The sequence below is a fragment of the Dipodomys spectabilis genome, unplaced genomic scaffold (genome assembly GCF_019054845.1).
Source record: "Dipodomys spectabilis isolate Male_0828 unplaced genomic scaffold, ASM1905484v1 ptg000783l, whole genome shotgun sequence".
Taxonomy (NCBI): Eukaryota; Metazoa; Chordata; class Mammalia; order Rodentia; family Heteromyidae; genus Dipodomys; species Dipodomys spectabilis.
In genome coordinates this window covers 9463048-9487097 of record NW_024871460.1, presented here as the reverse complement: position 1 = coordinate 9487097, position 24050 = coordinate 9463048, and the positions used below count along the sequence as shown (strand labels likewise).

The window sequence follows — 24050 nt, the reverse complement described above, 5'->3', positions numbered from 1 at the left end:
AGAGGTAAAGCATCTGCCTGGCAAGCATAAGGTCCTGAGTTCAAGCCCCAGTACTGCTTAGATTTAACAATTTCTGTTCTTGATGCTAGAAGTCACCATTTTTCAATCTCAAAAATATCTTGTCTTTCAAGTAGTATAAAGAAAGATAAAAAGGCTGAAAATAACACAAGAAAATTCATGTAAAAGGTATACACAGCCAATATTTACACTTTGTTCCTGAGATATGCCTGAGTGAACAGATTTCACAGTTTCATTTTTCCACGTGTCTCAGGAATAATAATTGTCTTCTCTCATTAACTCTATAGGGCTCTTGAGTCAAGTTCTGAAATTAGCACCAATGTCTTCATATGATAGTCCATTTTAGATACACATAAGCAAGTAGAGAAAGTGACTGAAGGGGAAAGAATAACATGACTAGCTCTTTCTAGAGATAGCTATGAAGCCTGAACAGCTCATTTTCTGATTCACCTTGTTCCATCTCAAAGAAAAGTTGATCTCCATGATCATTTGTTGCTATTACATATGACACAAAACAACAGAGATTAAAATGATGTCTTATAAATCTTTGTAAACGGTGCCTATATGATGTTTAGTCTTTGATTGGGGATATATAAGCACAAGGTATATGATATTAAAATATTACAATAGCCAGGCACTGGTGGCTCACACCTGTAATCCTAACTACTCAAGAGGCTGAGATCTAAGGACTGTGGTTCAAAGCTAGCCCGGGCAGGAAAGACAGTGAGACTCTTAACTCCAATAAACTACCAGAAAGCCAGAAGTGGCAGTGTGGATCAAGTGGTAGAGCACTAGTCTTGAGCTGAAGAGGTGAGGGAAAGCGCCCAGGCCCAGAGTTCAAGCCCCACAACCAACAAAAAAATAAATAAATAATTACTATATGCAAACTATATGAATGTGTGTTGAGAGTGCAAAGGTGACAGAAGCATTGTGAGAAGCTGTTAAAGAATTAGCAATCTGGATAAGATCAATTAGATGAGTGCAATCCACCTACAGAATCCTCCAGGAAATGTGGATTGCTTTAAGAGATGGAACCAATTGGCAAGCTGCTTAGAATCTAATAGTAAAAAGTTAACGCTATTGTAATTTTAAAATTAATGTAAGAATTTGAAAAGTATATTACAGATGCAAAATGATCTTCAAGTATGGATGAGTATGAAGGAAAAAAAATCAAGCATATTGTTTACCCTTAGTCTTTTTTAGTTAATTTCATGACCTTGATACAGGCAAGAACAAGGCATTCAAAGAAAATACCTTACATTATTCGTAATGTCTCAGAATACTTAAAAACTGCATAAAAATGGATGAGGATTTTTCCTCACTGTATCTATAGACTACATCCAGAATTATTTCAGAAGGAAATTAAAGAGTTAAAGAGTAAGGTTTAACATGGTGATGAGTACTCCTAATCCCTGCATATGAAGCAGAAGGATACAGAATGAGTCCAGCCTCAGCTACATAGTGAATCCTGGTCAGCTAGGCCTACCTAGTAATAAAGTAGATCTTCTCTTAGTGAGATATTGAAATACTGACTCAAAAATAAAACCTAACGAATTCATATATGCAAAAGTTGGTTTCTTAGCTATTTAAATTTTATTTTGTAGACATATTTGTGAAATGAGAGCACCAAAGAATTATTTGTGGCACTACATAAATAAAAAGAATGAAAATGAAAAAATTTAAAAAAGATTATTAAAACATTTTAAAAAGGATTATAAAACAGTGAGAAACAAACAAAAGAATTAAAAAATACATAACAAGCAGTTAAAATTTAGAGGAATAGGCACTATTTCCTTATGGTACCAAACTGCAAAAAAGCCACACAACAAATGATAGTTCAAAGACTCTTCTCTAGTAGTGAATATTTGCCAAGTATTTTCAACAAAAAGAGAGGGGGTGTCTTATTTCTATTGAAGCCTGGAGAATAAGAACTTGGAACATTTACTTGTATGGAACCCAATAAGCTAGAATAAACATGACATGATGCAACAGACATCAAGAAAATCTATTTGAATCCTATAGATATGGACTTTAGTGTTTGTAACAAAAGATTCATGTTACACAAAGAAAATCAAACTGCATGAAAACACCAGAGCAATTCATGCCATGTCTTTCATTGGACAAATGCGTATGTCGATGAAATTTTGATTCCTTCTTTATTATGAAAAGAAAACAAATATGAAAAAAATGAGCTAATCCTGGTTGCTTAATGAAGCTGTAATATAGTAATCCAGGAATTACTACTAGGCAATTATTGTTAGGAAGTTTTGAATAGAAATTTAACTTGGAAATTCTGAATTTAACAAAAAAATAAGATATTTCAAATCAGGATGCCTTATAAATCATGTTTTACTTTTCATTACCAAAAATATTATATTAATCTGCATATAAGAATAAGCCTAGTCAGAAATGGAAGTGAGAAGTATCTTCATGATAATTTTTGGTCTCTTTTTGGGCCTCCATATCATTTTCTATGGGAGGAGAAAGGAGGATTTAAAGTTCCTGTAGGTTTAAAAATTTAATGAACATGCATTAAGAGAAATTATTAGATATATTTGCTGAGCTAAGACAATATACTTTGATATTATAAAGTTATATTCACACAACTGGATAGAATAGGATATGCCAGGATATATTCTGAAGGCAACTGTGATGACACCTGGAAAAGTGTCATATTTTCTTAAATTACCTAAAAGTCCAATGTCATCCTTATGTCAAATAAAACAATAGAATTTTACCTAATTAAGACTTGTCTCAGTTTTACCTCCATTATTTACCTCCATTATTTTTTACCTCCATTATTACAAAAGCAACAAAAAGTGTTTGCTCCAATACAATTATGCAGTGATTCGTTACAGAATTCTATAAAATTCTTCACACAGCAAACTGTACCTTCCCATAATTTCTAACGGTATAGAAATAATATTTAAAATACTGCTAGCTTATCATTTAATGTGTAGAATAACACTATTAACCATTCCTCTGGAAATGACGATGTGATAAACAATAAAAATATAGTCCTGTTTTTTAAATATTCTTGACAATTATAAGAAGTGTCATATTTCAAGCATATGAACTGAACACTTTCTTTCACAAGTGCAGATCTTGTTCTAAGTAACGTACTCCTTTCATTGTTCATTCTTACATGGTTGTGAGTTGGGAATATGGTGCGTGAAACAAAATCTTAAGAGCTAGCAATTCTTCATTCTGTAACTCTTTCCTTCCATTGTTTCATTGGTAACCACTACTCCATTCTTAATCTCAGCAAAGAGAACACTAAATCATGGTTTCATTGATTTCTCTTGCTCACTGTACATTTCATGGGTATTTCTTGGGTTTTCATTTCTAAGCTTATATTAAGCCTATGAGCCAGGAACTCTGTTAGATGACAGAGTATCTGAAGGAAAAAAAGGAGATGATTCAACCTTCCAAGTATATGCCATCTAGTAGGGAGTCAAGTACAGAATTTTTTTAAAGGTGGTATAATATACCTTTATTACCTATATACCATAAATTAATACACACAATTGTATACTACACTGGAAACTATCTATGTCTAGTTTGCAACTACAAGGAAATCTATCTTAGAAATATTTTGAACCACTACAAAAATTTATTCTGGAGCCATATTTTCACCTGCTTACAGTATTGCTACCTTAACCTCAAAAACTGAAAGTTAAAAATTCATTAAAAAAATATCTCACTATCCAGCTGATAATGCTAGCTACTCAAGAGGCTGAGATCTGAATATTGTGGTTCAAAGCCGTCTAGGCAAGAAAGCCAGTGATTCTTAAATTAACTACCAAAAAAGCCACGTAGAGCTATGGTTCAAGTGGCAGGACGCTAGCCTTGAGTAAAATAGTTCAAAGACAGTGCCTGAGCCCTTTGTTCAAGCCCCAGCACTAACATTTAAAAAAAGAAAGAAAGAAAGAAAAGAAAGAAGATACTCTGAGAGCTGGTGGCTCAAACCAAGGATCCTGGCTACTCAAGAGGCTGAGGATCTGAGGATCATGGTTCAAAGCCAGCACAGGGAGTAAAGTCCATGAGACCCTTGTCTCCAACTAATCACCAAAGCAGCTTGAAGTGGCTCAAGCAGTAGAGCATCAAGCCTTTACATAAAAGCTCAGGGACAGTGCCTAGTTCCTGAGGTCAAGCCCAGGACAGGCATGCACACATGCACGCGCGCACACACACACACACACACACAATCACCAGTCTGAGCATATGGAACCCCACAAAAAAGTAGCAACAAAAACACTTGCCACCGTTACTCTACCTTTGTAAATGGTACAACTTTTTATACTGCCAGCCAAAGCCCAAATAAGAAGTCACTTTCCTTTGTATCTTCTCATGCTGTACTTTAGTCTCCACAATTCTAGGTGATTAAACCTTTCAAATTTCTTAGAAACCTCAGCCACAACCCTTCTTTTTTTTTTTTTTTTTTTTTTTTAATTTTATTTCATTTATTTATTTATTTTTGGGTCCGGTCGTGGGGCCTGAACTCAGGGCCTGGGCGCTGTCCCTCAGCTCTTCAGCTCAAGGCTAGCGTTCTACCACTTGAGCCACAGCGCCGCTTCTGACTTTTTTTTCTTTTTGCTTATGTGGTGCTGGGGAATCGAACCCAGGGCCTCAGGCATGCAAGACAAGCGCTCTACCACTGAGCCACCTTCCCAGCCCCAGCCACAACCCTTCTAACTGGTTTCTCCATCACTACTTTGTCAATATCTATATCCAGCCTCCTCACTACTAGCAGAGTGAGCTTCCAAAATGCTCATTTCATCTTTTCATCTTTTAATTCCTTGCTGGAAATTTTCTGTGATCCATTTCAAACCAAAAGGTTTTTTTAAATTAAGTTTTTTATTGTGAAAATACTGTACAAAGCGGTTACAGTTACATGAGCAAGATAATGAGTACCTCTCTTATCAGCATTGTTGCCCCCTCCTTTGTTTTTCCCCTACCATCCCTTCCCTCTCACTTCTTCAGCTGCAACCCCTCACCCCCTGACGCCCCCACCCCCGTCTAAATTGTAAAGTTTGTTTTTTCGACATAGCGTCTTGTACATCTCCATTGTTGCAATGGGTCAATCTGTATCCCTATTTAAACAATTAGTTTTTTCCCTTCTCCCCACATTTTAAATCTACCTTCTAAAGAACTGTGAGTCATTATGCATTCAAGTATGTGGGAAACATATCCATGTCTATGGTGCAAAAGTGAGCTGTGAACAAAATCATCTGGAAGAAATAAAAAAAGATGCCTTCCCTTATGCTACAATGCAGACTTTAGCAATTTTTTTTGAGAGCACAAGATACAGCCAAGAGGTCAACATCAGACTAGTTAAGGCAAACTGCTGTATCAGTTTTGGTTTTGTTATGTTTAGGGATTAGAAATGGAGAAATAGAATCAAGTAGCCTGAAACAAAAACCGTGGAGGCTGGAGAAAAAGGAAATGTACTGTTTTCAAAAGGCGCCATCATGTAACATGTTAATAAGAGGATTATATTGCAATTAAGGTTTTTTGATTATTTATTAGAATAATATATCTTGGATATAAACATCAAGAAATTATCTGAATTCATTATTAAAGAGTGGGATGACCAAACCTACTTAATGATCTCCCCACCGTGTGTGTGTGTGTGTGTGTGTGTGTGTGTGTGTGTGTGTGTGTGTGTGTGTGTGTGTGTGTATTTAAAACATAAGACACGTAAAGATACCACATAAGAATTGGTGAATCACTAGTCTCTATACAATTCAACAATGGTCAGGGTTAAGCTGTAAAACAGTCATAAAAAAAAGAAGTCAAAACACACTACAATCAAAACATGGATATGGATACGTTTCTCTTGATTCATTTTCCAGGTTTGAAAAGTCTCATAGATATTTTTGAGTTGATATTACTACTTAATGTGGTAATACGATGATTTGTACCACCAACTCATTACATCACTTGGCAACATTGTGAATGCGTATATTACGTACTATAATTATGACAACTTACATATTTTCCAAGAGCATGTGCAGAATCCTAAAATCTGTTTCATTATATTGTCCAACTGAAATCTACATATTTCCCCTCAACTTGCTTATAGTCCTGTGCTTCTCAGTTCAGGCAGAATAAATTCCTTATCTTGTTTTTGTCATTCTCTTAACCCTGCTCACTTTCATCTCATTGCTCATCAAATCCTAAAGACTTGATAACATTTTAATTCAGAACTGTATTACTTCTTATCTAGACTATTTAAAATACATTCTATGTTTAAACTGCCTAAAAGGAAGAAGAGTTACCAATAGGATGACAATGAGAATCTGAACCAAACACAATGAGTATGAAAACTGTAATACTTGGAGGGGCTACTATAAAAAGCATAGTCAACAATTGTTTTTTGATCAAATGTAGAATGATAAATAGGTCAGACAAGGCTAAGTTGGACTTCCAACTGGAAGTCCAGTTGGAATATTCAAGATTTTTCCCATCATTATGATTTAAAAGTTTCTATTATGATCATATATTGTTTTTATGCATACAACCCAAACCACCCAACAGAAAATTGCCCCTTTAAATATTCTATTTTCTTAAAAAAAAAAAAGTGTTAAGCTACTTAGATTCAATAAATGTATTAGGGAAATACTGTTTTTGTAGCATAGTTCAGTCCATGTGATGGTGAGTTACACTAGTAGCACTGAGTCATTTTCCATGAAATTATAATCAGTTAGGTACATTTATTCTGAAATCCTCAATTGTTGCTTTTGAAAATATATGACTTCTTACAACATGGATTCCCTTCGGCACCTCGCTAGTTAAAATAAACTAAAAGTACATCGGAAGGAAAATAAAGCTGAAATAAGCTAAAAATAGCAAGTTTACTTCAGGTGTAAGAAAATCTCTCACACCAAGACCACCACAGGATAGTATTTTGTTTTAATACATAACAGTCCAGAGAGGAGCTTAGGTTGGCATTTTTATAAAGTGCAGAATATATGTCTTCATATCCATGCAGAAAGCCACATCATCTGTCAAAACTATACCTAACCATACCAAACAAAAACTCTTATATAAATAAGAGGAAGATAAAAGACAGTCCTTTCCAGGGCATTTGCAGAATGTCCTGACTGTTATTGTCATTATCAATTAGCATTTATGGATAACTTAAATGACAGAATTATATCTAATTAACCAATACACAAAAAGACAAAGAAGAGTGTTACAAAATATAAAGCTGTCTACACCATGTCTGAAATATAACCAAAACCATGTTTAAATATGGTTGCTGTTAACATGGTTTCACTTATGGTGTAGACAGGATGGTAAATTATCACACATTCCAGTAACAGGACTTGGCCTCACTTTGAAATCATGGTGGTAATATTTTTAATATGCAAGAATTCTTACCTGAGGGTAGTCATAAAAGATATGAAAACCCATATGTGTTGAAATTGTTTTAATATGTAAGTCAACCACATACTTGGCTGTTTTGCTAAAATGTCAATTGCGTGTGACACCTCTACAGTGTGTCTTCTATAATAGGTGTTTCATATGACTGTGTCATTTAAGAGTGTGAAATTATAAAGCTATTTGGCCTGCCCATTTCTATCTATGTGTGCAGCTTTTTGTCTTTAAAACTTTTTCCTAAATATTTTAATTTTAACAAATGACAAATAATCTACCTAACTAAAAGATTTTATTCCAATGCCTATGAGTATAAAGCTTACAAAATAATGTTATAAACTGTTTAGTGAATACTTCTGAAGTTTTGTTCACCAAAAGCAGATTTGAAGGCTTCTGGAGGTAATGTGAAATATTCTCAAAAAGCAGAAATTACAGAAGGAATGCTTCCTTAGTCTTAAAAGCTTCCCAATTAAAAATTAAAATAAAAGTGTGTTTAACAATGCTTTGCTCCCAAAGTTTCAATTCTTCATTTGTAAAATTATACATGGATGGAGGGGAAAAACTTCAAAATTGTCATGCCTCTGAATATCTGTCAACATAAATCTACAACTTCAAAATGTATTTTGGCAAATAAAACATTTTAGTTACACTTTCTTTAGGAGCCATATAATTGTGTTAATTTTTTCACAGAAAAATCAATTTCTCAGGCTAATGAACTACAAATATTTATATAGTAGCACTCTCAGCTCTCTAAATGCCATTTATCATATTGTTTAAAACATAGAAAAAATCTGTATCATAAATGATATTGACCTAAGTGATCAGGGGTAAAATAAGAAGATCCTGAAACATCTTCCTCAGAGAAATGTGCATTTAATTTTCATTTACAATTTGAAGCACAAAATACATGGGGTAAAAAGTCCTATAGAAGTTGAGCAGACTCATGCCTGTAATTCTAGTTACTCAGGAATCTGAGTTCTAAGGATGGTGGTTTGAAGCCAGCTACGCTAGGAAAGTCAGTGAGAGTCTGATCTCCAGTTAAGCACCAAAAATTTAGAAGTTGAGCACTGTGGTTTAACTGGCAGCCTTGAAAAAAAAAACCTCAGGAAAGCACCTAGTCCATGAATTCAAGCCCCAGAACAGTGTACGTGCCTGTATGAATGTGTGCACGCACACATGCACATGTGCACATGCATGCACACTCACATGCACACACCATCATCATGTAGAAAAGAAAAACAAAGTTATTCAGGGACCTGGCAAATTAAGTTCTAAGATGAATATAGAAGAATTATTCATTGTCAAGCATAATTGAAGATGGAGATTTAATTCTGGTATTGATTTGGTGATTCAAACGCATCATTTTTTGTCTCTTCTTTGTTAACTCGAAATGAACCAGTCTCAATAGAATTCATATCTTATAGCATTATATTACAAAACATGTTTAAGGAACTGTCTTGTTATTGTTTTGGGTCCATTATATACAGACAGACTGTTCAAATAACTCTTATTTAATTGGAATAAAATTAAATAATGTTTTAGGTACTTACCTAAATATGATTACCTAAATTCAAAGTAAATGACTGTATTTTTAAATCTAGTTGGCAGCAATAATTAATTTTGAAAGGACATTTTACAATAATTGTAACTACAACTTTTTAAATTCTTACTCTTCTTACTGCATAGGATTTTTTTGTACCTGGAAATAAAAGAATGAGACATGTTTTGTAAAATGTTTACAATCAACAACTGTCATGTTTTTAAAATCTCAAAAGCTTTTCTTCTTGATCATGCAGAGTATGAAAATAAAATGAATTCTGATCAGTTTTTTGTTTCAATCTCTGTCGTCATAATTAAAGTGTGAGGATAAAGCAGGTATGTCAAAATTTCTAGTTGATTTTCAGTTCTAGAAAGATGCACATACAAAAAAGAATAATTCCAGTTAATAATAAAGATGCTTCACTTTAGCTCCTTTACAGTAAATAGCAGAAACTTGAGCTGGAAATGCATAGAATCCATACTCTTTTCTATTCACAAAGAACCGTCTACTGTCTGTCTGCAAATAAATCTCCTCAGTAAATAGCTCCAAGGTTGAGCTAAAGAATATTGTATGGATCAAAGAATTCATGTCTTCCTGTGTAAAGTGAACAGGCCGCAAGCTCACTTGTTTGTCTAAAACAATTAGAGCTAGCTTGAAATGAAGGAGGCTGGGACAAATAAGTTACAGCTGATTCTACTCTGCAAAATATTTAAGGGGGGTTTCAAATTAATAACCGTCCACGGCCCACAAACAGCCTAATCTTTGTCAATTGGTGCCAAATTATGCAAGGTGCTGCCAATTCTAGTTGTCTAACAAATCAAGACCAGTGTATGTTACTCCTTGGCTGAAGCCTGATTGATTCTGGTCATTATATGGGCTGATCTCATTTTCACACATGGAATCAATATGTGAGCCAGATGTTCATTTACTGAGAAGCACAGAAACGACTCATCTACACGCAACTTTATCCCATACCACAGAGGCCCACAGACCCATAGACTTCCCTTACCCTACAAAGCCTCACACAGTATAAAAATCTATAAAACATTCTGTTAATATTACTGACAGCCCAACGACTTTTACAGTACTATATAAAGTTGACAGATAATACATGCCAGTCCTAATTTGAGATAGATCTTTTCTTTGGGAACCTCAACCATTGAACAAGCAAACAGATTGAGAAGTAACATTTATTACAACACATAAATCGTTTTCTTACAACTTATATAGGTCTGGCCCAAGGGTGAAACTTCTGCATAGGCTGTGAATTCTAATGCAGCTAAACTCTCTAAACTACTGTCATTTCATTACAGGGTTCAGAGAAGAGTTTATCTAGCTATCCTTATCATAATAACTTTCATACTTTCTTCCATGAAAAGAGGCGTAGTATATTTTCCTTCTTGAAATAAGGTAGGCACAACACACAACATTCTCCGGAATGGTAACAGTTACCCTGACATCTAATTTAAATTAAACAGATCCATCTTGTATTTCATAAGAATAAAATGAGAAAGAATGACCGCAATATGCAAATAAATTTTTCACTTTGAAGATAAAATAAAAAAATATCACATATCAATAATATAATGGAACCAATGTAGACAGGATAAATATTACTTTCAGGGAAGAAATATCATTTTGAAGACTAAAGATGGTAGAATATTAATCACCATCTTACAGCTATAAAAAAGAATTCCTCCATACTTCTTAAAGCTCACATAAAAATCCTCTACATAAAAGATCCTCTACATCTCCTCTAAAATACCAACTCAGTATGACTCTGGACTAATGAATCTAAAATGTATTTCATAATACTGTAAATTCCTGTAATGTTTTTCCCATAATGCCACTTTGAAATACATGGGTCACCTAAGATGATATGCTTATATTCTCAATTCATTTGTTTTCCCTAACCACCTTGGCCTCTGTGGAGTTTTCTAATTACATTTAGTCCTGCTCAGTACTGCTTGAGGATAATCCAAAGGATGTCTGTTTCTCATCAGGTAACGACCATTCCACTTGGCTGCATTTCCTTCTAACTCTTGTTGAATGGCATAAGAAACAGAAGCTAGAAAACCATTTCTTGGAACTCCACTATGCATTCTGAACCTAGACTTTTCTAAAATTTTAGCTCCCTACTTCATAAGTCTGAGGCCAGGTGGATTTGGAATTAAGTATATTCTTTCCAACCCTAGATCGACATTCCTGGTCTGGGGGGGAAGGGGGGAATGGAAGGAGGAGGGATGTATATAAGCATCTATCTCTCAACATATCCCACTTAAAGGGGAAGCTGATCATTTCTTTAAAAATGTTTTGAATAATGAGCTTAATCTGTAACACATTTGTGTCTTTCCTTCTCTTGTATTAAACAAAAATTGTATAGCCAATGAAATATGTTCCCTTATGTCTCCAATTCTTCTCAATGACACATTACACCACAGAAGTGTGTAGAGACTACTATTAAATGTTTCAGAGTTCATTTCATTTCCTCTGTGACAACATCCTAAACCAGTAACGATAATTAAATCTACTAGGTATTTTCCCTAAAGTGAAACTCATTTTTTTCACATTTTTAAAGAAAAACTGGATAAAGCAGGACCTGTACTCCTAGGATTATGACAAACCAGCAATGATGAAATCACAGTAGGCTTTCATTTGTTTATTTATTCATCAGTTCTATAGTACTAATCAGATATAAAATTAGGAGCTAGATCTATAGAGAGGCATAAATTCTTGGATGTGTTGGTCCTTGCTTGGGGTGGAGAATGGGGATGCAAGTACTAGGATTTGAAACTCTGGGGGCCTCACAAGCTCATATATTTTTGTTCTTTTTGTTGTTGTTGTTGTTCAGGGATGTTGTGCTACCATTTGAGCCATATCTCTACTTTCTGGCTTCTTGCTGGTGAATTAAAAACAGGATTCTCCTAGAATTATCTGCCTAACTTTGAACTGTGTTTCTCAGCTCTCGGCCTCCTGAGTAGAGCTAAGATGAAAGGTATGAGCCATTAGTGTTCAATTGAAACATATATTATTTTCCATGAGTACTGCAGGACGTGGCTATGCAGATACAGCCAGTGAAATCCAAATCTCAAACAACCTGCCACAATTTTTTGTTAGTATTGTCAATGTTATTGTGACTCACCTAAGATTCAGCAAACAGTTCTTTCAGGCTAACTGAATTTCTTGCCATCTTATTCAGGAAGAGAAAAAGTAATCCAAATGCCATTTTCACTATGGAAATTTGAAAGAACTACATCTACTCTAAGAGCAGAATTAAATTACAGAAAGGAAAGAAGGTACCTGTTCGTGTACTAGTAAGACAGTTTCAAATAAAGAGATTCCTCATTCTTTCCATAATCTCTAAATTCAACATCTTATGTTATATGTAATTTTTAGAAATGTCTTTTCATCTATATTTGTATCCATCTGTTTTGCCCTGAGGCCACACCCCTATCTGCTTCTGAATTATTCTAATAGTCCTGGCTGGACCGCAGTTTCACAGAGATCTTGCACTAATCACTCATCTTTACTGATGATGCCACAAGATTAATCTCATTCACACATTCATCCTAAGCAAGGTAAACCAACCAACATAAAATAAAGATTAGAATTGGTTTGTTATGAACTTTATCTTTGAGGATGCATTTGCAATGTTCAAAGAGAACCTTTTAAAAGTCTTTAAAATATTTTAGTTGCAGATCTTGAACTGGCTGATCACTTATGCCAGAGCTCACGTCTTACTCTAAAACGCAGGTATTCCTCCAAAAACTATTCATCTAACTTCCCAAATTATAAGTTTTAAACTAGCTATTATTACAAGTCAGTTCTATGGGATTTTGTCTCTTAGGCCCTCCAGATAATGTTGGATTTCCCACAATGTCATTGTTTCTTGTCAACTGTCCATTTCTTACTGAAAGAGATTTTAATGCAGATTGAAAGACTGCAAATCTTTTACACTGAGTCATAGGTCGACTTTGACCTTAGATTTTCCCTATGCCTTTTACATCTTGAAAATAAGCCCTTCTTTTGACCTTCTTATGAAGCTTAACATGTCAATCTGGAATTCAACACAGATGTCACATTGCTTTATTTATCAATAGTACATAATTCTCCTTGCCATATTGAAGCATTTTCAGAAAAGCTATCTATCCTTTATCTCCAGCTTCAATGTCAAGGTTATCAGAATTAGTTCCAGACACAGATGTTAGAAAGCCTCAATTGATTGAGAAATAAATGTAAAAACATTTCAGGATGTAGTTAAGCAAGATTACATCACTAACTCCTGCACCTGTCTTAAAGACCAGTTATCATATAGTACTCTCTTCTTCAAAGTTCTTCATCAAACTATTGAGTCTTATTTCAAGGCACTTCTGCCAGAGAGTACACACATAAGAAGCAAAAAAAAAAAAAAAAAAAAAAAAAAAAAAAAAAAAACCAGCAGCCAAATCTGAATTTAGAGCTTTTCTGGTGGAATAAAAGAGTCATAGACAGGTTCCAGGAAAAACAAGAACTTTTGAGAAGTTAACATGGATTGTCTTCTAGAATAAAACTTAGCAGATGTCTACAGATTTTCTACATTACTAAAAAGATCTTGTATCCAATTTTGTTCAAAATAAATATATATTGGGTTGTCTTAGGAGACAACATAAACACAATGGTATCTATTAATTTATTGACTTTTCTGGCAGTATTTCTTCAATTTTATTTGGTTCATGCAAGACTGGCCAACTTTCCTGGCTGAGAATCCACTTCATTCATTCTCTTCCCAGAATTGTATTTCCCTTGTTCCCAAAACTTTACCTATGTCCTACCTTTCCTAACTTTCTCCATTCTGAAACCAGCCCTAGGTTGTAGTAAGAAATACATGTTATCTATTATGAAAGTAAGACTTTTGGTTCCTATGGCCTAAAATTCCCACAATAGAGACCTGAAAAGAGCTCATTCAGACCTAGAAAAAAAAATCTAACAAATTCTGCCTCAAAAGTAAGAAAGCAGTAGCTTTCAAAGAAAAACTTTAGACAACCAAAGATAACTAGGTATGAGAAATTCAACTACATGGTTGGTTGCCACATTGACTCTAAAACCACTGCAGTTAAACCACAAGTCAAATCAAAGATACATGAAAAACTAAAACAAAACAGATATGAAAGAATATATATATATATACACACACACACACACACACACACACACACACACACACACACACACACACACACACACACACACACACACACACACACACACACACATATATACACACACATACACATACAACACTGGATGGAAGACACAATTTAAATACCTTATATCACAGACAAAATGTATGTACCGACATCTAAATGCTAACATGTTAGACCAGCATAAAATAGCTAGCATAAAAACTAAATAAAATTATGCTATTCAGAAAAGTACTACCTCAGTTTTTGTTGCCACCTTCCAATATTGAAAAATCCCTTTCAGACTCAATAGTGGCAAGATTTGTGACCTTCACTAAGAGCGTGTAAGACTTTCCATTTAAAAATCTTCTATTTTCAGGGTTTTTATAAAAGCTATAAAAATTCTCTCCTAACTGAAACTTGGCAAACAGGAACTCAGCATGAGGACATTTTTTAAAAGCGTAAATTTAAAAACAGTATGTTCATGTGATTATTTAACTGATGAAAGGTCTAGAATGGAGAGTTTTTTAGGTTTTTTTTAAAAAATAAGCTGTCTTTCTTAAAAACCTGCATTCCTCCAGAACTATTTTGTTTTTAAAACTAAAATTTTACACACTATAAATTCAAATTGGGCCATTTCTTCATGAATGTTATAAAAATAAATTAATATAATATAAAATGGACCCTGTCATTCTTTGTTCTCAGAAGACTGTATCCAGAAATAACTCAATCTATCACATATGGATGTGAAAAAAAATTCTCATTGATTCTTTCTGAGGTAGATATCTATGTTCATGAGAGTAAAAATTTCAGCAAATCACTATAATATTTTTTGGTCAGAGAATACTGCATTTTCTATTTTTGCTTCTACCCCACCCTCCTAAAACACTGATATATGAAAACATTTCATCGAGTTGGCATGATCTATCACAAGTAAGATTTTGTTCAAAACTTAGCTCCCTCAATTTTTTTTCATGGCAAAGTAAGCCTATGCTTGTATATTTGCCCACAAAAATGTTTTAATAATATATCCTAATAAGACTTATCCAATATGGAAACAAATATCACTGTGACAGATTAAATTGGTTTCACCTCAAACAACTACAAAAATATAAATAAATACAAATAAAAACTAAAGTTGACATCAGCGGCTCAAATCTGTATTCTGAGTCTGAGAAGTGAGGAGTAAGATTTGAAGTCAGCCCACGTGAAAAATCTGAGAGACTCTTATCTCCAATATTGCAGCAAAAAGCCAGAAGTAGAAGTATGACTCAAGTGATAGCCTTAAATGAAAAAGCCAAGTAAGAACAAAAAGGCCCTGGGTCTAAGCCCCAGTTCTATTCCAAAATAAGAAGAAGGAAAAAAAAAAGAAAGAAGAATAATTAACTACTTTGTTCCAAATATGATTATGTGGAATGGCAATGAGACAAAAAAAAAAAGCATGACTCTTGTTCTTAAGATGCCCATAATCTGGTGGTAAACCTACACACATAAAATGTAAACACCCTCTTACAGAAACCCACTACAAAAATATTCACAGAAATACAGTTTTAGTTGGCCTATTCTGCTTCCTTGATACTCTTGGGAATATCTGAAATGTAAGTAGGTACTAAAACCACAAGTATCTGAATAGAAACTAAAAATATAACTTTTGAACATGTTATATAACTACATAAACTTAGTCCCTTAAGTTCATAAAAAACTAGTGTAGCAAAATCCCAAACTGTGGTCATTTACCTAAAATCAGGGTATAAAATGACGGTTATTTCTCCATGCTATATTCGTGATGGCTTATATTTTAGGTGCCATCTTTTTGTATGTACCATCTTTGGCTCTCTCATTGTACATCATGACATCCTCTATGACCCCACGTAGTACCCACTGTGGCCCATGTTCTAAGCTGACAGAGGAAATAAGAAGATTAAAGAGTATCACTGGATTATTGGAGATCAGGAATAAGAGGTATCCTGGGAAGAGTTGTACCTCTAGTGCTCTTTTCTAAGAGTATTTGTTTAGAAGGCTTGAGGCTCTGGATTTAAGTCCCAGCACTGTAAAATAGATAAAAGAAAGGAAGATAGGTAGATAAAAAGATAGATAGAGTGATAGATAGGTAGATCATCTTGGAACAATTTTATTTTACACAGGGTCCATTCTTTTCCCAATGAGTAAGATAATTAATGACCTATTCTAGGAAATGTTCTTCATTGATTTCTAAGAACGATATTCATTTTGGGCAGAAACAATTAAAGGAAACTTAGCCTTATGCTCAGAAACTAATGATCAAATCAGTCTGTGGCTTATTTTCATAATCATCTTGTCTCCATTTCTTTTACATAGAAAGCTAGCATAGTGAGAAGTAAGTGAGTTAACACAGGCAAAACATTAGACAAATGTGTGTCATTTGTAAATGCTCATTGTTTGTACTTCTTCAGTGTCCTTTTCCACAAGGCCCATAAGTCTCATTTTTATAATATTTTATAATTTGAAACATACGTTCACTCACTTTAACTGTGTTGTTCTCCAATGTTTAGACTGTTTAGTTATGCCAAGTTATTACTGCATTCAGGTTTGGAACACTCTCCTTCTGGGTCCCCCAAATTTTCCTTTGTGCAGATTGTGCTCTTCTTTGAATCCTATCTACTTTCTAATGAAAGGGTTTTCTTTCTCAGTCCATTTTCTATCTTCAGATGTAATTTCTGCCTTAGGGAATTTGTTCCCTGAATTTGGAACTCTAAAACCTCTATCCCATTCTTTCACATCTGAGCTATTATGCCTTTTCTGTTGAATGAATTTACCATGTGCCCCTCTGTGGTTTTGATAGGAGGCTAGTCTGTAGTACTCTTGCCACTGACCTGGATGTTCTGCTAGTTCTTATTCCCGTTATTCAAGCCAGTGTGATGCAGATGTACTCAAATCAAATATTAGCAATTTAAACTTAGATCTACAATCTTGATTACATCACAAAGGCTACTTACATTCTCCTTCTGTCAGAACATAATTTTCTAATAATTAAATGATTGGCCAGATCAATATACTAAAATTCAAATCAAAGAGAGGAAGTAAACATTCTAAATTCAAATAAAAACCAAAAATAACATCTTAATAAAATAATAAAATCAGAGTGAAAAATGTCTTTATCACTTTTAGAGTATTCATTGTAGATAAGTTGGAATAAAAGTACTCAAATGTGTTTAAATTAGACACCGGAATGCAAATCACCAATGGAGAAACTAAATCACGCGTGTGAAAGATACTTTGTAAAATAAGTTGAGTTTGCCGTATTTCTCTTTAACAAAAATTAATATAATTTTGCAGTGAAACATTTCACATCAACCCTTCAAGAAAATGCAAGGCAAACAAAAAGAATAGTATAATAACTAAAATTACTTGTAGCTAAAGATGGCAAATTACTATGGCCGCAAGATGGCATAAATATTTTCACAATCAAATGTAGGACTTCAACTTCTACTGTCACAAGACCTCTACAGTGATGTATGTCAATTTTAATGTTGAAAAAAAACAGGATACATTTTGATGGTTGTTTTCCTATGTGTTTCCTGTATGACAAAATCTATTACAACCTCAGAGAAGAACAAAACCTCTAGAGAGGATCAAGTACAGATTTAAGAAAAGTTTCCTCATTGACAAATTTGTTGCGGTCTCAAGGGAGTGAAAGCAGCTCTCCTAAGATCACAGATTGAACTGGGGAGATTCAAAGCTATATGACAAAGACCTATCTTTATTGTCTAAAATCTTTTCAGTACTGCCTACATTTTGCTAAGAGCTACATAGAAACAAAGATCTGATTTTTCTCAACAACTAGGCTCTCACTGGGAGACAACCAAACAGATTCAAAGACTTAACAAATTTAAAGAGTTAAATTTAGCTCACCACATTATATGCTGTTTCTAAGAATGTGTGGTTAACCAAATCTATGCATTTTTATAAGAAGTACAGTGCCATGTATCAATTTTTTCCCGTGACTTTAAAGATAATTAGTTAGACGTGTACTATTTTTTAAAAAACAGATCAATACATTTTAGGTAATTGATCTGAATTAGGATATAGTAAATCTATTAATTGCATTATTTTTCTTAAATAAATGACCATATTTGACATTAATAAGAAGTGTCATTTGTCATTGAAAGAAATTATGTGATAAATGTTCTTGTTTTTTCTTTTTTAGTACTGAATAATAAATTAATGTGACAGATCATGTGCCAAACAAGGACTATTATTTCTTAGGGGCATTATATGATTTTATATGTATATTATGTTTTAAGACAAAAGAATATAAAAATCTGAGTCCCTGTCTCATATTTGACTAAGTTTTAAGCATGTTTTCATATGACTTTACTAAGTAAAGACACATAGTGTGCTGAGTTATGTAAATTATTCACTGCTAACTAGCTTGATGGAGATTAAGGGTTCTCTGTTACTTACTATTTGTTATTTGTTAATAAAATCCATGAGAGTAAATTTGGTTTCTGAAATCATTATTTCTTTTAGCTTCATTTTTTCTATTTTGTGAAAAAAAATTAAAATCTTTTGAATGATATTGTGGCAAAATAAATAAACTGACAATTGTCCTTTATAAAAAACATCAAACACAAACTCAGAAATACTAGGTAGAATAAGGCAAATAAGTTACTGCTCTCTGAGTGTATGGTAACATTCATTAAATCCTTAGCAAAATTGTATTTGGAATGAAGGGAAAAGGAAACACCAATGATCAATACATTTAAATAACTATGAGTCAGCAATGGTATTTCAGCACAGATTTTGAGGAAATGTATCACAATAGGCAATTAAGAAATACAACAAATAACTATGTCATTGGTTCTAAACTTATTTCCTCTGTTAAAATGAGAAAATGAATTTAAAAATTATTGAAGCTTATATACTTTTAGCTTTGTCTCTAAATTTTATTTTGACCCTTCTAGCAATATTTCTGAAAATTTTGTTGTGATTTTACACAATGTAAGCAATTTTAGTGATAATCAAGTCAAAATATTTGGAAACCTTCTAAGAACTCTACTTGTCAAAGAACCAATGTTGGTTTAAGAATCAATAGTATCAATAAAGACTGAGAAACAATATAAAACTTAGTGTCTCTCATAATATTTCTTCATAATTATCTTTTGTTTCACAGAACCATTAAAAATCTAAAATCTGCAACTAGAATGGACACATTAAAGATCTGCTTCTCAAGAACAAAGAAAAGACCCCTCTCTGTAGACTTGACTCCAGCAAGAACGTGTCACTTCAGGAATTTTTACATATTCTCTGTTTCTCTTGCAAGAAAAGGCTTAAAGTATTTTTTAAAGTGCTGCCTGCTTTTAATAGCTAGTTAATTATTTAAAACTGCAATTTATGGAGGGCTAGTGCGCTGCAAAGGGATCTTGGTGCAATATCTGTAGAAGAGAATTTGTTGCTCTGACAGGAGAAAAAGGTGTTATTAACCTCTACTGGACAGAGGCCAGGGAAGCAGATAAACATTACACATTATGCCAGAGCGTATCACAACAAAGAATGATCTGATCCGAAATGTCAATAATGTTGCTCCTGAGAACTAGGCTATAACCTATGAGTTCCATCAATAAGAAACACAAATAAAACAGTTTTTAGAAATATAATATTAATTGCTGAAGGTCTTTCTAACAACAGTAACTGCAGACATGACAAAGTTGGTGACACATACATGTCATTTAATTTTTACCACAATGCAGAAGTGGGCACTGTATGTACTGAATATCTGGTTCTATGTTAGAGGGCAGGGCCACAGAGGTTCATGACGGTTAGGTTAAATCACATCATCAAGGTCATATGAAACTGAGACTCAAACAGAATATTGTAGAGACTGGGAATGTGGCTCAGTGGTAGAGCGCTTGCCTTGAATGCATGAGGCCCTGGGTTTGATTCCTCAGCACCACATAAGCAGAAAAAGCCAGAAGTGGTGCTATGGCTCAAGTGGTAGAGTGCCAACCTTGAGCTGAAGAGCTGGGGGGACAGTGCCCAGGCCCAGAGTTCAGGCCCCATGACTGGCAAAAACAAAACAACAACAACAAAAAATAGAACAATATAATCCCTTCTAAGTGTTCTTTTTACTAACTAACCCAGTATCACTCAATTTAAACAAACATATTTACAAAATGTCTAAAACATCAGAATTCCATATAGTGAAAGAAAAGGGTAAGGAAGAAAATCTTATTCCACTGTTACTTTTGCAGAGAAATGGGTAAGATAAAGTCATGCCCTGTTTTGTCAATACAAGAAATAGTGTGGACTTGTGTGGTTTTAAGACAATTCTACAGCAGTCATTTTCATCAAGGGCAAGGCACATATTCTGTTGTCATTCTGTTGTTATATTCCTAATATTAAATATTAAAGTGTAGAATCTGGTGCTAGTAGGAGAGGAGAAGTGCACAGAGAAGGTTAAAGGCGGTGAATATGATGAAAATATTTTATGTACTTATGTGAAAATAGAACAATACTGCTTGTTGAGTTTATCTAGTGGAGCAGAATGAGGAGAGAGTAATGGGAGGGATGAAATTGGTCAAGGCATATTGTAAGCATATCTGGAATGTCCAAATGAGCCCCCACTGGTTTATAGACCATGATAATGACAATTCACCTTGTGAAGGTTAAGATCTGTTCCTGAATTTAGATAAATATAACTTTCCCACAGTATTGTGAAGTTTATGTAATCACTTAATCTCAATAAAGAAATAAAAAAATACTAAGCTCCTTTAAAAAAATGAACCCACTGGTATAACAAACATATGTTAGTTTAAAGAAATACAATCCAAGAAAATAAAAGAGAATCTATAGTTTGAAAAAATTGCCAGTCTATAATAATTGGGTTCTTATTACCACATACTAGATACTAATTAATATCTTACTAAATCAAGGTTTCATTATGTAAAATCCTCTGAAAGAGTATTTTCCTTACCTGGATACATACACACATACATATACACATATACACACATATACATATATACAAATATATACGTATATACATACATATATACATAAATACATACATTTATGTATATATAGAGATATATATATTTAGTCAGTCATGGGGCTTGAACTCAGTGCCTGGGCACTGTCCCTGAGCTCATCATGTTCAAGGCTACAGCCCTGCAACTTTGAACCATAGTGCCATTTCTGGTGTTCTGGGGGTGAATTGGAGATAAGAGTCTCGCAAACTTTCCTTCCCAGGCTGGCTTTGAACTTTGATCCTTAACCTCCTGAGTAGCTAGGATTAGAGACATGAGCCACCAGTGCCCACTTGGAAGATATTTTTAAAAGATGTTCTATATAACTATATGAAGACTATATCTCATGCAATGTTTATATAACATTTACTAAAACCAGGAAGAGTAAAGATTTTATAAAGGTTCCATAGAGTAAGCAACACTAAAACAACAAAAATAGTTGTGAGAAGTTTCCATGTTTCAATATATAAAGAAAATTATTCAGAAAAAAGTAAAACGACGTGATTGCATGCTATCCAATATGTTTCCAAATGAAAGATTTTTACATGAAAGTAAACAACTTTAAAACCTAACTAGTTTCCTAACTACATTGAAGTTACTAAACTTTGAAGCTGCAAAGTCTTATATACCACTATAAAACACTTTCCTATGAATTTTCTAAAGGCAAGTGAATGTACCTACTTATGCATGCTCAAATAATTCTGCTATGAAAATCCTTTAAAATTCCTTTCATTCATTATTTTCATGGCAATGCTTTTTAACTATCTTTGGTTTTGCTACTTTGTTTTTGTTGCTAATTTATAAGGAGATTTTTCATGGGCACTGAACTTGACAAGAGAAAAACCAAAAAGACCAAATGTCTCACACAAAATAAATGAAATTTCAGTCATAAAGGCACATTGTGAAAAACTAAGTAGGAACATATCCTTCAGATGAATGTAACTTCTTAACCATGTTACTAGGGAGGGTCTATTCTCATAAATGCTCATTATAGCAATCCTTTGAACTTAAATTTTTAATTAACTTTGAAATCCACAATGTAAATTTGAAATATGTTGCCTTTAGAAATCATGTCACTTTTAAGGGATGAGAATTACCAAAATCTAATAAAAATATTCTCTTTCAAGATAATTTATTTAGAGACTCTAATTCTATTTCAATAAATGATCATTAGTTTTCTTTTGGGGGGAGGAAGTTTGAGTTGCAATTTCTAAAATATGGATCTTCTCTTCTTACCAATATATACATATATATATATATATATATATATAATATACAATTTAACGTGATGCCAAGTAAAATGAAAAATATTTGTTTCTAAAACCCAGTGGATATAAAATGTATTCTATATTGTAAGTGCAAATTTTTAATGTTTTGTCTCAGATTGTGCAAATTTTGTACTATATAAAGAGAGTAGAATTGTAAACAAAATATAAGGTGTCATTTAAATTCCATATATATTAAAAACATTTATCAAAGGTGAAATTCTATGACAGTTCAAAGGATGAGTTGATTATAAAAGACACATGTCTTTCCAACACACCAAAATAAGTGTTATTTAAAAAAGGATCAAGAAAGAATGTGATTTTCAAATACTCTCTTTGGTAAAATTCGTAGTGCTTTGGTAGTAATTCCTGAGAATTATAGTTCCCATTTGATTTCATCTAAAACATCTTAGCAAAAGAAGAAACACATATCTGTTCTATACATACCTCTTCACAGTCAATGAAATGATAGTTTTACTAATTTATCAACAGATGAAATAGAAACACATATAAACTGTAGCATTAATATGTCTTGATTGTGACTGGCAGTGTTAATTACATGAAGGATTAATCCTGTCAACAGTTTCAAGACAATTATACTCAAGTATAAATTCCACAAATATTCTATACACACACACACACACACACACACACACATGCATGCAAACACGTATGCATGCACAACCGCACACATACACACACACACACATACTGTGCTGTAGGAAATGAAAAAAATAGACGAATGAGATAAAAAAAAAAGTATAGAAATAGGAAAAAGATGGGGCATTTTATCTTTCATCTCTTCTTCTCATAACTGGTTTTAGATTAATGCCAATTAATATGTTAAGAAAATGAAACAGATGATAAATACAGCCTGATATAGAATCAAATTTATTGTTACATAAGCCTTAAGAAACTTTGTAAAATGAATCTTAACATAAACACTTGGAAGTTGATACCTAAATTTTTTCTCCATTAGTGCTCTTTAAAAAATCTGACCTTGGAAATGAGGCAAAATAAAATGTAAAAAACATATTTGTTTGATATATTGGGAGCTTTTTAATAAAAAAATTAACAGGCTCACACAAGAATTACTCAATGACTTAGGGGTATATATCTGTATATGATTTAAATTAATTATGGTCCTAGAAATTTTGAGGTCATGAGTTAATTTATTGTTTCAAATAAATAATAACCTAAAAGCTAACCCACTGGTTTATTGATTAGTCCTATCTGGGTTTTCTTTAATTAACATTGCATTCCTGATACACTACCTAAGTCATGTTTCTCTAATTTTCCTCTAATAGAGCTTGAAGCCTTTTATTTATTTATTTATTTATTTATTAGTATTTGTATTGCCACTCAACTTGGTTATGGGTCAGCACATAGATGATGGGTCTTTGTAGGACAGATTGTTGTCCTGTACTTTGAATATATTAACCAGAAAAGTCTATTTTCCATTCACTTAAAAACAGATGTACTAGCCATGTGCTGGTGCCTCTTGCCTGAAATCTTAATTACTCGAGAGGCTGAGATCTGAGGATTATGGTCTTGAAGCCTTCTTAAAGAACAACTTAAAGTGAATTTTTTAAAAATCAGAAAAAATAATGAAATTAAAGAGCTTATCATATTCTGGAACCTCCTAATTAATGATTAAAATTAGTCTTTATTCCATTTGTGT

General features: G+C 33.4%; 1 protein-coding gene across 2 annotated transcripts in view; it reads right to left on the bottom strand.

Annotated features, from left to right (window-relative positions):
• The window catches only part of Trps1 (transcriptional repressor GATA binding 1), a 229234-nt gene that overhangs the window by 77513 nt on the left and 127671 nt on the right, over positions 1 to 24050 (bottom strand). The window lies entirely within an intron of this gene.